This window comes from Rhinatrema bivittatum, chromosome 8 (genome assembly GCF_901001135.1).
Source record: "Rhinatrema bivittatum chromosome 8, aRhiBiv1.1, whole genome shotgun sequence".
In the NCBI taxonomy this organism is placed as follows: domain Eukaryota; kingdom Metazoa; phylum Chordata; class Amphibia; order Gymnophiona; family Rhinatrematidae; genus Rhinatrema; species Rhinatrema bivittatum.
The window spans coordinates 50674652-50692529 of NC_042622.1; the positions used below are offsets into that span (position 1 = coordinate 50674652).

At 51.4% G+C, this 17878-nt stretch overlaps 1 protein-coding gene across 3 annotated transcripts in view; it reads right to left on the reverse strand.

Moving 5' to 3' along the window:
* LOC115097028 overlaps nucleotides 1-17878 on the reverse strand; it is a 57713-nt gene that overhangs the window by 28663 nt on the left and 11172 nt on the right. The window lies entirely within an intron of this gene.

A 17878-nucleotide genomic window follows, 5' to 3' on the forward strand; every position in this document is an offset into this window, starting at 1 on the left:
GCATTGTCTCAATTTAAACTTTTTACATGATTTTTTAAAAAAATTCCTTATTTACTTCTGTCTTTTGATGTTAGACAAACGGCCGGATTTTAAATCAGCTATGCGCTTAGAAATGGCCACTTGCGAGGGCTGTGCGCTGCACGCATTTTAAACAGGGTCCAATCATGCGCATAAGTGCTGGGCCCTGACAAATGGGTGGGCCCGACCAGGACATTTCTCGCTGTCCCAGCGCGTGCAAGTTACTTCAGGTTGGGCCCAGGCTTTCTCAATGTGCAGTGGCATGAGACACAGTGGGGCGCAGGTGTCCCCACAGTTACTGAACATAAAGGACCAGTTAAAGACAAAAGGTGGTTTAACTGGAACAAGAACATACAGCAGATCAGTGGAGGAGCCCCTTGTCTGATTGCGCTCACACCTATGGAGAAGCACATCATCCAATGGCTGGGACCATGTGTTTGAGGGTATGGTTAAGCAGCTGGACACCACGTGAGTTGGAGCCACCAAGTTCTTGTTATGTCTGTCGGTTCCCGACGCCCTCTCTCCGCCCTCCTTACCTCTTTGTAGACTCCCTCTTCACCCGTGGGAAGATTGGCTGCCGAGGCGTCCTTCTGCAGAAGTCCTCCGGCGTCCCCAGACCAGCTAGACGCTGCAACCCGCCATGTTTCCTGGAGGCCTAGGGGCGCACGCGCGGCCCTGACTGAAGTACCAGTGATGGCGCGAACCTCGGGGCATTCCCCTGAGATGATGTCACCCACGACGGATATATAAGGTCCTAGAATTTGCTAACACATTGAGATAGCAAGGAATGGAATGGACTCGCTTCGGATTCCAAGCTACTCTGCTTCTTCGGGGGCCTCGCTCTCTCCTTTGTTTTTCAGGAGACAATCTGGAACCGGTACTCGCTCCTCGAGGGCCCTTGTTCCCAGACTTGCTCTGTATTCTCTTCTGCCTGGAAGTCCTCACTGCCAACTACATCAGTGAGTTACCATCGCTCTTCTCAGAGCTTTCCCTGGAACCAGGTACTCGCTCAGAGGGCCTATTCATTCCAGCTCCTGGGCTTCTATGAGACCATTGTGTGAGTGTTCTATCAAGGTTCCTTACCTCATCTCTGTATACCCTGCCTACTCACCATATTCAGTTTCTCAACAGCTCAGCCATCCAGGGATCGCCGTTCCAGTACCTGAGGGACTACGGCCCTGCCGGGAACTCCAGCTCACTACTGTCACCTCTGGTGGTTTCTTATATGGTTTAATAAAAGATCTAATGTGTGTGTCTCCAAACGCAGAGCCTGACCGGTGGTCCCTCTCAGGATCTTTCCCCGGGGGCGTGGGCATCTGCCACCAGCCCAAGGATCCACCCACAAATATCCCTATCTGTTTGCTAACTCCCTAACAGCTCTTCACCTGTAAATAGCAAAGCTGCTACAGTTGTGCACATCATTTGGCATAAAATGCTCACATTGATTGCCAAACAGTCCATGTGTGTACCTCTTGATTTTGGTACTTATCTTTGTTGCCACAGCTCTGGTCCAAAACTTTGCTGGTCCCAGCCATCAAGCCCCAGGGACCAGCAGTGCAACAGTACTTTTCAATGCCCTTTGCTTTTGGACACAGACAGTTCAGTGAGGAGCAGCAGCAGCCTCCTCAGCACAGCAACATCCTGCAAGCTCTTGGCTCAGTAAGCCCACCGAATGTGAGCTTAAACCTGTCAAGCTTCATTGTGGAACCCAGTCTGCAGTGGCACACAGTTGAGCTAGCATAAAAACTCGCTCCAGTACACCACATGGCCGCAGACACTTGAGTCAGAGCATCCCACCAGCCCTTTCATGCCACTTCTGGAGGCAAAATCCTCCACTCCGGCCACAACGAGCACAGCACCAGCACAAACCCCTGCACCGATAAAGGCCTCAATGCACAAGCAGCTCGACCAACTGGAAAGGTCCACCTCCAAATATGGGCCGAGCTAGTGCACCTGAAGAGGGCTGTGAACAGGCAGACCCAGGCCTTGCATGACCAGTTAACAGTCCACACAAGCTCTCTACACATTGCCTCAATAAATAACCTCACCAGCATCCTCACCCAGATTCTACAAAGAATGCCAGAGCCTTCACCTGTGACATTCCCAGCATTCCAAGACACCAAACCAAGTAGTAGTCCCCAGCCCAAGAGACGACCCGGTAAAGGCCCCTCAAAGACATGCCACAGCATGGCAAAGGGCCATGACTGTTCACAACTCCTACCCTGTAACGCCTAAAAATGTTGAGATTACTTACCTGATAATCTCCTTTTCCTTAGTGTAGACAGATGGACTCAGAACAAGTGGGTATAGTATGCTCGTGCTAGCAGTTGGAGACTGATCTGACGTCAGCACGGGTACATATACCCCCACAGGAAGTGAAGCAACTCAGTAATCTTCCTTGCAAAAGCTGTTATGGATATATGTGTACTGACCGATCGATGAAGTAGTGAAACAGGATTCCCCTGACCGATTGATAGTAGCTGGAGACCGCCAGCGTTCCCAACCGGAAGACGTCGACACCTGGTAGAGTGGACGCACTCATGTAAGAAGTGATAAGGCTTACCTTGAATCGGTGAAACCCCTGTATACCGGCAGCCGGGCGGGATGCTGAGTCCATCTGTCTACACTAAGGAAAAGGAGATTATCAGGTAAGTAATCTCAACATTTCCTAGCGTGTAGCCAGATGGACTCAGAACAAGTGGGATGTACAAAAGCTACTCCCGAACTGGGCGGGAGGCTGCCTGAGGACCGCGTAGGACTGCCCTCGCAAATGCTGTGTCCTCCCTGGCCTGGACATCCAGACTGTAAAATCTGGAAAAGGTATGGAGGGAGGACCATGTCGCCGCCTTACATATCTCCGCGGGCGACAGCATCCTAGATTCTGCCCAAGAGGCTGCCTGCGCTCTGGTAGAATGAGCCTTGACCTGCAGAGGCGGTGACTTCCCGGCCTCCAGGTAGGCCGCTCTGATAACTTCTTTGATCCAGCGGGCGATGGTGGGCCGTGAGGCCGCTTCTCCTTGTTTCTTCCCGCTGTGAAGGACGAACAGATGGTCCGTCTTTCGTACTGCTTCTGTCTTTTCCAAGTATCTGGGCAGCAATCTGCCGATGTCGAGATGGCGTAGCACACGCCCTTCTTCTGATTTCTTCAAACCCGCTGTGGTTGGCAAAGATATGGTTTGATTGAGGTGAAATTGTGAGACTACTTTAGGTAAGAAAGAGGGAACCGTGCGAAGATTGATAGCCTCTGGAATGATTCTCAGAAAGGGATCACGGCAGGACAGCGCTTGTAGCTCCGAGATGCGGCGTGCTGAACACACAGCCAGCAAGAACACCATCTTCAAAGTTAGAGAACGGAGAGACAGGCCCCGGAGGGGTCTGAAGGTGGATCCCGCAAGGAAATCCAAAACTATGTTGAGGTTCCACAGGGGCACTGGCCACTTCAGTGGCGGACGAATGTGCTCGACTCCTTTCAGGAAGCAGGAAACATCTGGGTGCGTGGCGATGGTCTTGCCATCCCTCCTGGGACCGTAGCAAGACAGCGCAGCCACCTGAACCTTGATGGAGCTTAGGGAGAGACCCTTCTGAAGCCCATCCTGCAGGAAATCCAGAACAATAGGGATTGTGGTCGCATGTGGATTGGTGCCATGAATGTCGCACCAGGCTTCAAATACTCTTCAGATCCTGATGTAGGTGAGGGATGTGGAAAACTTGCGAGCTCGGAGGAGTGTATCTATCACCGGCTCAGAGTAACCTCTTTTCTTCAGCCTAGCCCTCTCAATGGCCAGACCGTAAGAGAGAATTGAGCCGGATCCACGTGGAGGATGGGACCTTGACGAAGCAGGTCCCTGAGCGGAGGCAGGGGAAGAGGCTCCCCTGTCAGTTGTCTTCTCATGTCCGCGTACCAGGGTCTTCTTGGCCAGTCTGGTGCCACTAGAAGAACTAGGCCCCTGTGCCTCTGAATCTTGTGTATAAGGGCGCCCAGCAGGGGCCACGGAGGAAAGGCGTATAGCAGGGTCCCTGGAGGCCATGGCTGAACCAGGGCGTCGATCCCGTGAGAGAACGGATCTCGCTTGAAGCTGAAGTATCTGGGTACTTGAGCATTGGACCTGTCCGCTAGTAGGTCCATGTCCGGAGTCCCCCACTGATCCACAATCATCTGGAAGGCTATGGGGGACAGCTGCCATTATCCCGGATTTAGGCTTTCCCTGCTGAGGAAGTCTGCCACTGTGTTGTCCCTTCCGGCAATGTAGACGGCGGAAATGACCTGGAGATTCGCCTCTGCCCAAGCCATCAGTGGGGCTATCTCTAGGGACACCTGTTGGCTTCTGGTTCCGCCCTGTCGGTTGATGTATGCCACCATGGTGGCGTTGTTGGACATCACTCTGACTGCTCTGTTCCTCAGCCTGTGAGCAAATCACAGGCAGGCTAACCGGACTGCCCGTGCCTCTAGACGGTTGATGTTCCACCCAGACTCTTCTCTGTTCCACCGCCTTGGGCGGTGAGCTCTTCGCAGTGTGCTCCCCATCCACTCAGGCTGGCATCTGTGGTGAGCAGAGTCCACGTGGGGGAGGACATCTTCGACCCCCTGCTCGTGTGGTTGGACTGTAACCACCACCGTAGCTGGGTCCGCAGTCTGGCTGGTAGAGGTAGATGCACGGAGTAATTCCGAAAGCGTGGGCTCCATCGAGAGAGGAGGGAGCGTTGTAGTGGTCTCATATGGGCCCGCGCCCAGGGTACCACTTCCAGGGTGGATGCCATGAGACCGAGAACCTGCAGATAATCCCAAGCTATGGGCCGGCTGGCTCCCATCAAGGACCGTAGACGTGTCTGGAGTTTTAATCTTCTCTTGGTGGTGAGACTGACTTTGTCTGCCTGGGTGTCGAACTGGACTCCCAGGTATTCCAGTGATTGGGAAGGCTGTAGGCAACTCTTGCTTAGGTTGACTACCCATCCCAGGCTTTCCAGAAGGGCGATCACTCTGTTGGTTGCCCGATGGCTCTCCTCTCGGGATTTCGCCCTGATCAGCCAATCGTCTAGGGAGGGATGGACAAGGATTCTTTCCCGTCTGAGCGCCGCTGCTACCACTACGATCACCTTGGTGAAGGTCCGCGGTGCTGTGGCTAACCTGAAGGGCAAAGCCCGGAATTGGAAGTGTCGTCCCAGAACCTTGAAGCGTAGGTAACGCTGATGATCCTGATGGATCGGGATATGCAGGTAGGCTTCTGACAAGTCTAAGGCCGTGAGGAACTCCCCTGGCTGTACTGAGGTCTTGACTGAGCGCAGAGTTTCCAAGTGAAACCTCGGGACCCTTAAGTATCGGTTGACTGACTTGAGGTCTAATACGGGCCGGAAAGTGCCCTCTTTCTTGGGTACCATGAAATAAATGGAATTGTGCCCAGAATCCATTTCCCATGCAGGTACTGGGATTATGGCTTTCAAGGACAGGAGCCTCGCCAGGGTAACTTCTAATGCCTCCTTCTTGTGGATTGGACACGGAGACTCCACAAACCTGTCTGGAGGGGTGTGATGGAAGTCCAGATAATAGCCCTCTCGGATGATGGCGAGGACCCACTGGTCCGACGTAATCGCGACCCATCTGGGGTAGAAGAGGGTTAACCTGCCCCCTATGGCTCTGTCCCCCGGATGGATCGGCTGATTCTCATTGTGAGGCGCGGCCGGGACCTGACCCCGAGCCGGCTCCAGTCTTGCGCTGCTTGGTCCAAAAGGACTGGTTCCTGGCCTGAGGACGAGGTGCCTGGTAGCAACTCCTATAGGGAGTGAAGCGTTGGGAGCTTCTACCTCTGGAAGGCCTCGGAAAGATGCGCTGGTTCCTCTTGGACCTGTCTTCTGGTAGTCGAGGTACTGGAGAGGCGCCCCATGTGCTGGCCAGTTTATCTAGGTCGCTGCCGAACAGGAGAGAACCCTTGAACGGCATTCTAGTGAGACGTGTCTTAGAAGGAGCATCAGCTGACCAATTCTGTATCCAGAGCTGCCTCCTGGCTGCTACTGAGGATGAGACCCCCTTGGCTGTAGTACGGACTAGGTCGGAGGCGGCATCCATAAGGAACGAAAGAGCTGACTCCATGTCTGCTGCCGGAGCATTGTTCCGGACCTGTGACAAACAGGAACGCATCACCACTGTGCAGCAGGTTGCGATTCGCAGAGACAGAGCTGCCACCTCAAAGGTTTGTTTCAGGATGGTGTCCAGGCGTCGGTCATGAGCCTCCTTGAGGCCCGCCCCTCCCTCCACCGGAATGGTAGTGCGCTTGACCACAGCGCTAACCAAGGCGTCCACCTTAGGGCACGCCAGCATATCCTCGATTGCCGGGTCCAGGAGGTACATGCCGGACAGGGCCCGACCCCCTTTGAACGAGGCCTCCGGCGCATTCCACTCCAAATCTATCAGTTGTTGCGCTGCTTGCAGGAAGGGGAAATGGCGGGCTGTGGGACGAAGACCCTCCAGCAGGGGGTTCTGCGTAGATGCCTCCATGGTGCTGGGGCCTGGAATAGCCAACTCCGTCAGGCACTGAGAAACCAGGTCGGAGAGATCTTCCTTGGGAAAGAACCGCCTCATAGTTCGATATGGCTCTATCCCCGAGGGAAGGTCCCCCTCCTCGGGGGGGGTCGGACTCGTCCTCCGAGACATCAGGGTCCGCATGAGCCGGACTGCCCGGAGGCGTGCGCCAGCGATAAGGGCGAGAAGGTTCGGAGGCAGGGTCAGCCGGAGCAGCAGCAGGTCCAGGACGGGAAGCCGACTGCATCTGTACAAAGGCGTGGATCCCCTTAAATAAGTCCACCCAGGAAATGGAAGCGGTCTCCAGCCGTCGGGGTACCAGGTCCCCCCAGATTCCTGGCTGTTCTAGATGGCCCGCTAGGTCCGGTGTGGCCCCTGGGGAACTGTCTGTAAACCTCGGTTGAGACTGGTCCTGGCCTGAGGCTCCCACGGCCTCCTCACATTGGGCACAAAGGGAGTCTGGCTCCTCGCTCTGCGTGGCTCTAAGCTGGCACGCTGAGCACAGGCCAAGAGCTTTCACGCCAGACTCAGGAGGTGCCACCTCTGGAGACGCCGGGGCGTTTAAGTGTTCCATCGCGTCTTCCGAATGTAGGGTGCCGGCGCTTATGCTGTCAGCGATATGCGCTCAATAATATGAGCCCAATAACAATATGCGCTCAATAATATGCGCACAGCAATATGCGCACAATAACAAACAATATGCGCTCAATAATATGCGTACAGCAATATGCTCAATAACATACGCTTAGCAATATATATGCTGCGTTGCGCGCCTATCCACAGGCGCCTATCCGTGGGCGCTCAATACCTGAACAAGGCAGACAAAAATGGCGACCTCCACGGCACGCCGCATGCAGACAACGCCGCCGATCCTCGTACCTCGGAGACCAAAAGTAAGAGATGTACGCCTTACCTGATCCTCGGCGCTTCCCGGCTGTAACCCGGGCAGTCTCCGGCTGCGGGGGGAGAGGGGAAATGCCTTCACCGCCGCGCTCGAGGAAGTGCACCCGCTGCCTCTAAGCCGCCGAACTCGTCTCGCTCGGGGCCAAGTCCACTCCGGGACCGAGGCGCCTCTCAGCCAGGCCCAAGCCCTTCTCGCTTGGGGGCTAGATCCCTGCCGCAAACCGGCCACTGGACAGAGGCTCTTACCTCCGAGGGACCATGGAAATCACCTCGGGAAACTCGACTGGGGGAGGGACCCGAGGGTATCACCGCAGGAGTGCGGGGCTAGTCTTCTGAGATTTTGGAAAGTAGAAAGTAGTATTGGAAAACACGCTCAGCGAGCGTGCAGGCACTCCAAACTGCTTTGGAGATGGAAATTACTGAGTTGCTTCACTTCCTGTGGGGGTATATGTACCCGTGCTGATGTCAGATCCGTCTCCAACTGCTAGCACGAGCACACTATACCCACTTGTTCTGAGTCCATCTGGCTACACGCTAGGAAACAAGACTTGTTGAACAAGCCTGGCCAGACTTCTGGAGAGAGTTCCTGTGCCGACTAGATGGAGATTGTCTGTCTGCTAGTGTTGTTCTGCTACTTCTAATGCCCTCCCCATACTCCGGCCTCCTTGATGCCATCTCCAGTCACAGTGCAGCTGCTGCCTTTTTGCTCCTGTCTCCATGCTTTGCTCTACAGTCCTGGTCCTCCTGCCTACTATTTATCCTTTGCTGCCTTGGCCCTTAGGCTGTCCCTCCCCCCCATTTTGAGTGCACTTTTCTAACATGGACTGTCTGGGGATCTTTTGGTTATCATCATGTAGCTATGCTGTTATCAGCTCTAACATTAGAGCTGTACTGTAGCTATTGCAGTGCTACTTCCACTTTCTATGTTCTTCGCTGTAATCATGATTGTGAAAAGGATAATATGCTAATGCAGTATATGTAATGTTGCCATTTAACAATATATGTAGCAATCTGCACTCAATATGCTTTTCATTTCAGTTAGAAAGCAGAGTTGCTTACCTGTAACAGGCGTTCTCACAAGACAGCAGGATGTTAAGTCCTCACATATGGGTGACATCATCAGGATGGAGCCCAATCACGGAACACTTTTGTCAGAGTTTCTAGAACTTTGACTGGCACTACTGGGCATGCCCAGCATAGCACTAATCCTGCAACCAGCAGGGGTCCCCCTTCAGTCTCATATATAGCAAGAAGTACGTGCAAAAAATAAAATAAATCATAAGCGAACCCAACTCCACGGGGTGGCGGGTGGGTTTTGTGAGGACTAACATCTTGCTGTCCTGTGAGAACACCTGTTACAGGTAAGCAACTCTGCTTTCTCACAGGAGAAGCAGGATAGTAGTCCTCATATATGGGTGAATAGCGAGCTGAGGGTGCCAGAGCAATGCACCAAATGCACCCAAAGACGTGCAACAGGCACAACAACAGGGGTGGATTTGGGTAGGAGGGCATCCTGAAAACCCTGAACGGGTTGCTGGAAGGATGTTGGGAAGTTAAGCTGAGAATAAGTTGCGTAGAACAGACTGGCCAAAAATGGAATCTTGCCTGCCAGCCTTGTCTAGGCAATAATGGGCTGCGAATGTATGGAGAGAACTCCATGTAGCAGCACCGAATGGAGGTGCGCCACTGAGGTCACCATGGCCCTGATAGAATGTACTTTTACACTTTCTTGTAGCGGAAGGCCTGCTTGCTGGAAACAAAAAGCAATACTATCTGCCAGCCAGGAAGAAAGGGTCTGCTTGCCCACCAGATTACCCAATTTGTTTTTATTGGAAGAAACAAATAGTTGAGTGGCTTTCCTGTGGCTGATGTGCACGTTTGCAGTCCAAGGAATGCAGAGCTGTTCTCCTGGGTGTGAGTGGGGCCTGGGAAAGAAAGTAGGTAATATGATGGATTGATTGATTGAAGTGAAACTCAATACTATTTTTGGTAAAAACTTAGGGTGGGTGCGGAGCACTACCCCGTCATGCAGAATTTTAGTGTAAGGCGGTTAGGTGACCAAGGCCTGTAATTCACTAACTCTGCAAGCAGATGTTATAGCGAGAAGAAAAAGTACTTTCCACGTGAGATAGTGGAGATTGCAGGAGTGGAGAGATTCAAACGGAGGCTTCATGAGTCATCTTAAAACCACGTTAAGTCCCAAGCGGGGGCCGGAGGGTGCAGTGGAAGTTTTAGGTGGAGTAAGCCCCTCATGAAGCGTGTTACTAAGGGTTGTATTGAGATAGAGACATCTTTCCAGTTATGGAAAGCAGCTACTGCACTGACATGGACCCTAATGGAGGAAGTCTGTATGCCAGACTGACAGGTGCCAGAGATAGTCCAGGAACTTCACAATGGTACAAGTGAAGGGGTCTATGGACATGGACATGCACCAGACCGCAAACCTCTTCCATTTAGAATGATTAGACTGTCTTGTGGAAGGCTTTCAGGAAGCTATGAGTACTTGGGACACAGACTCCGAAAGGTTAAGGGGGGTCGGAGTGTTAGCCTTTCAACATCCAGGCTAACAGGAACAGGGCCGGGAGGTTGGGATGGCAAAGGTGACTGCTGTTTTGAGTTTCCAGCAGTGGGTCTGCCCCCAGACGAATGTGCTGGCATACTGAGAGGTCTTTGAGGATTGGAAACCAGACTTGGCATGGCCAGTGAGGGGCTATAAGAATCATTAAGCCCTTGTCCTTGCATAACTTCACGAGAGTCCTGGGAATGAGTGGAAGTGGAGGGTATGCGTAGAGTAGACCGCTGGAGCACGAGAGGGTGAAAGCATCCCTCGGCAGTGAGTGGTGGCTGCGAGTGAGTGAGCAGAAGTTCTCTACTTTGTTGTTGTGGATGGACGCAAAGATGTGCGGATAACCCCAGCGTTGAAAGATTGTGTTCGCTACTGTGTGGTTTAGAAACCATTCGTGCGGATGAAAGGTGCAACTCAACTTGTCCGCGCCTGCCCAATAGGTCGCTTTGGAGGTACATCGAGTGGGAAAGAGCTCACGTCCATATCTGTGCAGCTTCTTGACATAGAAGGTAGGAGTCCATTCCCCCTTGTTTGTTGATGTACCACATTGCCACCTGGTTGTCGGTCTAGTTAAGGATGGTTTTGTTGGATAGGCAATCCTGAAAAACCTTGGCATATCTGATTGCCTGGAACTTCGGGCATATCTGATTGCCCGAAGTTCCAGGAAATTTATCTGATATTTGGATTCCTCTGCAGACCAAGTTCCCTGGGTCTGCAGGTGGTCAACAGGCACACCCCACCCTAGGTTGAAGGCGTCAGTCATCAACGTAATTTGAGGCTCTGGAACCTGGAAGGGGAGACCTCGTAGGATATTGGAGTGTTGCATCCACCAGACCAGCGAGAGGCGGAGCTGTTTGGTGATGTGGACAATGTTGGACATTGGATGGTAAGACTGAGTCCACTGGGACTTTAGGGTCCACTGTGTTACTCTCATGGCTAGACGGGCCATTGGAGTAACATGTACAGACGATGCCATGTGACCTAGCAAAGTGAGGAAGTGACTAGCAGTTGTGTATCTCCAAGCCTGGAGTTGCTGTGCCAGGGTCGTGAGAGAGTGTGAGCTCTGTCTTGAGGGAGAAAGGCTTTTGCCTGTATGGTATCCAAGTCTGCCCCATGAAGGAGAGAATTTGAGATGGAACGAGCTTGGACTTGGAATAGTTGACCAGAAACCCGAGAGACAGAAGGGTGTGGAGGGTTACATGTAAGGAGGCTAGTGCATCCTTTTGGGTTGGAGCCCTTATTAACCAATCATTGAGATAAGAGTAGACATGGATCTTCTGACCCCTGAGGTAGGCAGTGACCACTAGAGATGTGAATCGGTTCGGATTCCGGTTCACATCGTGTTTTTTTTTCGTCCGGCCCAATCGTGGTTTTTTTTATCAGCTGCGTCCGAGCCGATAAACAAAAAACCCACCTGACCCTTTAAAACTAATCCCTTAGCTTCCCCCACCCTCCCGACCCCCCCAAAAACATTTTACAGGTACCTGGTGGTCCAGTGGGGGTCCCGGGAGTTATCTCCCGCTCTCAGGCCGTCAGCTGCCACTAATAAATATGGCGCCGATGGCCTTTGCCCTTACCATGTGACAGGGTATCCGTGCCATTGGCCGGCCCTGTCACATGGCGCGGAGTAAAGAACAAACATTTCTAAGCGATGGATCCAAGTTCACAAATTTACAAGTTTCTAAAGTTTTTGCATTTGATGGTTCATTGCAAGGAGACACAGCCTCGCCCCATTTACTTGTAATGGCCAGCCCTACTTACGTACGGGTTGAGGAGGACGTTGCCACAATTCTTTCATTGGCGGAAGCCTGTTGGGTGTAGAGGCCATGATACTAAGTGGAGACTGGACCTTTTTAAATGCTGGTCTCTCTCTTACACACCTTTGGAAGTTCTATGCGCTGGCCAGGAGGTCACTGTAGGTGAGGGGCAGCTTCCACTAATTCCAAACTTGTTCATTTATTCAGAACCCGATGTTGGGCTGTTGCTACTGCTTCCTGGGGTTTAACTGCCTAGGTTTACTGAGACTCTGGTGGGGTGAGGACACCTGACCTAGGACCATGCCACAGCGATGGAAGGGGAGTGGGGCCAGAGGAAGGGGGGGACTCTAGTACCTAGTGATTGGGACAGGGCCTGTCCTGAGCCTCATGGAGCAATGAGGGTTGTTACTGTTGAGGATATGATGTGTGTGGCTGCTTGGTGTGGTAGTGGATGTGTGTGGTAGTGGGGGGCAGGGCCATCTTGGGTTGGACTCCAGTTTCCGGTAAAACATGGGACACTGTCTGAAATTTACCCCCAGGGCCTAGGCTGGGAGACCTCGGGGGCACTGTGGCGTGTGTAGCGCAGGGCCTTAGCAAGCTCCGATTAGTGACTATATTGCTGCTCCTATATTATGGCACAAGTTAAAATGGTTACCTTGAATGTGGGTGGCATCCATTCCCTGATCAAGCAGACCAAATTATACACCATGTTTAAACGCATGAAAGCACAGGTGGCATTCCTACAGGAAACCCACCTAGGGGACAGGGAGCACGCAAAGCTACAAAGATTGGGTGGGTCAATCCTACTACTCCTCCTATAACAGACGGCAGAGGGGTTTGCCATCCTTATTCATAAAAACTTGCCGTTTCAGCTTGCGCGTACCTGTCGGGATGAGGAAGGCTGTACGTTATAGCGGCAGGCACACTGTATCAGCAAAAAATTGTTTTTTGTAATGTCTACATCCCTAATGTATACTTATGGGTTTTTTCACTTCCCTGATAAATGTTCTAGCTGATTTTTCCGATTATAGTTTAATGATGGGCGGCGATTTTAACATATCCGCGAACAGACACCTGGGCAATACCCCACCCAAACTTCCCACTAGGAATGATAGTACTGAGGGGATTAACCTGCTGTGCCAGGAATTACATTTGATAGATGCCTGGCGGGTACTCCATCCTCAGGACCGGGATTGTACCTGTTTTTCCCCATCCTCACCATATGTATTCTAGGCTGGACTATTTGTTGGTCTCGGATCAGTGCTTCTCTAAGGTCAAAGACGCTAACATTGGGACCATTTCCCTGTCAGACCACGCTCCTGTGACGATGGTCCTTCAGTGGGGCCCAACCTCCGTTCTCCTGGTACATGTGGCCAGATCTTTATATGGATAAGGAGTTCCATAGGTATTTTACAGGCATGCTGGAAGGAATATGTTGTGCATAATATGACTTCAGAGGTATCCCCCACGACGGTGTGGGATGCTGGGAAGGCGGTCATAACTTACGTAGCCAAGAGAAAAATCGGCAATGTAATGCAGAAATCTTAAGACTTACTGAGGTCCTTAAATCTGCACAAAGTGCCCATTTCTCTCAGTACCATCTCAGTTATCCAACAACCTCTATTTAAGCCTCGTTCATTATATAGTTTATTTAATTGTATTCACTGTTTTCCTATAAGTTCTATGTAAAGCCTCTGTTTTGCTGATTTTGAAGTTATAATGTAAACCGAACTGATGTTATCCTACGAAGTCCGGTATATAAAAACCACAAATAAATAAATATAAGGGACATGTCAGTTGATGCTAAAGCTCACGTAGACTAGGCTCAGGAGGCTCTGAATAGCCTATTATATCAGCGAGCATCCAAATCCCTCAAATACTATCAGTACCAACTATATAAGTATGGCAACCAAGCCAGCCCGCTTATGTCTCACTTGGTCCGGCCTAGAGGTCAACGGGCATCCGTGGTGGGCATTTGGGACAGACACGGGACACACCAGACCGTGCCTGATGAGATTGCGGCAAGGTTCTTTCAGTATTATGCATCCCTGTATGATACAAAGCCAATGAGTAAGGAGACAGCGGAAACGCTGTTTTGTGGGCTCCCATGGCCTCGCCTTACACAAAAGATCAGCTGGCTATAGTAAACCGCCCTATTATTACTCAGGAAATTTATGCCATAATTCAGAAATTGAAGCTGAGTAAAGCAGCTGGGCAGGATGAGTTTGGGTCGGAATATTATAAAAATTTTACATTTCGGAGTATTAACCCCCTGCAGTCCTATTATGGGGACTTACTGTGCACTAATACCCTACCAGCAGTCTCCAATCAATCTGTTATTGTGGTTCTCCCTAAACTGGGTAAGGACCCTCTGGAGGTAGGGTTCTATCGCCCTATCTCATTGCTATATGTGGATATTAAAATCCTTGCCTCAGTCCTAGCCGCCAGTTTAACCACTATTTTACCATGTCTTATTCATGAGGACCAAACTGGGTTCGTAGCGGGACGCCAAGGGGTGCGGAATGTACGACGTCTGTTGGCAGCTCTTAGCTACCAGGCCGAAGCACTGATCCTCAGCCTAGACACTGAAAAGGCTTTTCATTCTCTCTCATGGGAGTATATGCTTGGGTGCTACAGCAGTATGGTTTCTCGGGTGTCTATTTGCAATGGTTGCGAACCCTTTACAGCAACCCGAGCGCTACCATCTTGCTTAATGGACTACCTATGAGGGCTTTTTCTATCCATTGTGGAATCAGACAGGGTTGCCCCCTTTCCCTCTTGTTGTTTGTCTTGGCGCCCCTGGCCATATTCCTTAGACAGGAGCGGGCTATTAGTGGGATTAGTGTGGGTGGCCATCCTCTCAAAATGGCTCTGTTCGCCGATGACCTCTTGCTATTCATTGGATAGCCATGTACTAGCGTGCCCGCTATTGTTACTCTGTTTGACTGCTTTCATATGGTTTGCAGGTCTCAAAATTAGCTATGCCAAATCGGAGGCCCTATCTTTAAACGCCCAACTTCAGATACGTGAGGTGGGCCATTCCCTTTCTGGTGGGCACTGGGCAAACAAACATTTAGGGGTCTGGATCCCGCAGGACTTGAAGCATTTATACACTTTAAATATCTCTCCCTGCATTGCCAAGTTACAAACACAATTAACTTTATAGAAGCCATTGCCGCTCTCACTTTTTGGCAGATGCGCACTGGTTAAGATGGTACTGGTGCCCAAACTTCTTTACCTTATGCATATGATCCCCTGTTGGTTGACATCCGGCACCTGCGCTCCAGCATACAACACTTTTTTATGGCGGGGAAATGTGCACGGCTTGCTTATATGATAATTGTTGCAACAGTTGCTGCCCGACGGCTTTCACTCCACCTACCTTTCCTGCGACTCCTCCTGCTCTTGATGGACACCTGGCTGCTCGGCGTCCGGTCTGCTGTCCTCCTCCGGCGTCCCCGGACCGGCTTGGGTGCTGCCTCCTCCATGCTCTCCAGGTACCTTAGGGCGCTCATGCCGCTCGGCCCTCATTCTTAGTTCCTCATTGGCACGTTCCTCAGGGGCATCCCCCTGTGATGACGTTACGCTGCCCAGATATTTAAGCCTACTGTTTATTGGTAGCCGTTGAGTTAGCAAGGGTAATCTTATGGATGGGATTCGCTCTCCATACCCAGCTACTCTGCCTTCTAACTTCCATTGGACTCTTTCTACTAACGGGGTACCCGCTCCTCGGGGGCCTCTTTGCTTCTTTCAAGTCGCTGTCAGGTAACCGATATTCGCTCCTCGAGGGCCCATGTTGCCTGACCCACTGCCTGCATTTATCTCCTTGGAGGAATTCGCTACAGACACTATCAGTGAGTACTACTATCATCTACTCCTCAGAGCTGTCTCCCTGGAACCAGGTACTAGCTCCTTGAGGGCCTGCCCCCGTTCCAGTGCCATCTCTTACATGGAACTGCTGTGTGAGTACTTTGCCAACAAGTCTCTACCTCCAGGGATCTGGTACTTGCTCCTCGAGGGCCAGCTCTCCTTATCTCGGGGCTTCTCCATACTTGGGACTCCGTGAATGTTCCATTGTACTCACTTTTCTCCACTACACCACTGCTACTGGAGAAACCGCTGTTCCAGCGCTCTGGGGAATACTAGCCCAGCAGGGCTACATCTTCTACTCACTACTGCCACCTCTGGTGGCTTCTCAAACTGTCTAAAGAACTATCTGTGTTTGTGTGACAAGAGCTGAGCCTGACCTGTGGCCCCTCACGGGACTTCCCCCTGTGGGCGTGGTCAGCTGCCACACTGTCCAAGGGTCCACCCAAACCTCACTAACTATAACAATAATGGAGCACCCAGGGCTTAATATGCAAGACTTCCGGCTTTACAATGTAGCCAACTCCGGTTTGTAGGAGAGTGGCTTACGGGGTCCTATCATTACTGTGATGCGGGGATGCTGGATTGCATGTTGACCCCTGGCTCCCCACTGAATCTTATCCAATTGCGAGTGGAACAGCACCATACTGCAAGCTATCCCAGAATGTTGTTATATCCCTATATAAGAGCCTGGTGATGGGTGCACAAGCTGAACAACTTGCCAGGAGCTCAGTTCCTGTTAATCCCCTTTTTGAATAATGTAGAATTTCTACCGGGCAGAGATAGCAGTCCGGTGTTTCAGTCTTGGGCAGAGAATGGGGTACTCTTTGCTTTTCATTTGTACGATCCTGAGTCCCAATTACTGCTGGACTTTGATACACTGGCACGAACCTTTCAATTACCAACGAAACAATTTTATGCCTTCCTTCAAGCCAGTCATTACTTATGTTCTTTCGCCTGGACACTTGCTACTGTGGAAGCTGAGATGAAATTTGCCAGTGCCATTTTGACACCGCCTGCTTGGCAAACACTATTACGGGCTGGAAAAACTTGGGCCAGCTGTTTGGCAGCTTGGTTTAAGGATCTCTATAAATTGCTGCCTGATTTATGCCTCCGGGAAATACAGTTTAAAATTCTGCATTGCCTCTATTACGACGATGTCTGCAGTTTTAAATGTGGCTGACTGTCACCTTCATGCACAAAATGTGGTACTGTGGATGGCACACTGCTCCACTGGCTGGTTGAATGTCCACTACTCCAGTCCTTTTGGCAGGCGGTTCTAGCAGTGGTGGGATCTTGTATTGGAGTTTCTCTCAACGCAGCAAGACGTGTGTTATTAACAAGCGTATCGCCTAGGCTTCTGCCTGGCAGCCAATCCAAGGCCAAATTTGAGCATGTGGCTATCATGATGGCTTGTCGGACTATCCTGGCCGTCTGGACGGAGCTGTTGGCAATACCCACGGTCGATGCCTGGTTTGGCAGAATGGCTTCCTTTGCACAGTTGGAAAGACTGGATTTTTTTGGCTGGCAAGAGACAGCCGGACAAAATCTACTGTACCTGCTGGATACTTGTTTCAATGCCTTCCCTAAGGCTCTTCAGGATGGACTGAGACTTAATGGGTACACGCTGCACTGGTCCTCCAAAGGGGGGGGGGGGGGGAAGGGGAGTGGGGAGGTTAAGGTGTAAATGATGGTTGACTGTGGTGTGCTTGTGCTGTTACTGGGATGGGGGCTTTTGGTGGAAATGGAAAAAAAATCAGGGATTGGTGGTATTGTGGGGTCTATCCTTGGACATGTTACTATGGTTGTAAAGATTCAATGTACTCTGTTCCTTAGGTTGAATGTTCAGCATTTTTGTCTGTCATTTCCCTGTTAATAAAGAGTATTTTGACAAAAAAAAATAAATCCTGAGAATAGTCTGTCCACGGTTGGTAGGGCTGATCCCCAGCCCCCATGGGATCCTCAGATGGGAGAAACTGTGCTATTCCTGCTGGATCAGGCTGAGGCACCGATGGAACTGACAGCATCGATGGTGGCACTGACAGAGGACAATGCAGCATCAATGGAGGAATCTGTGACAGGACTCCTGACGGCCCGGGAGTGGGGTCCGGCCTCGGTGCGTCTTCATCTTCCGATGACAAAGGAATCGGAGTGGGATATACAGGTGTCTTCGGTCCCACCGGTGGAAGGGCACTGATCAAGGAGTCCAAGCTATCTAGTAATGGGTGCGAGGGCCGTGGGTATCGGGTCGGC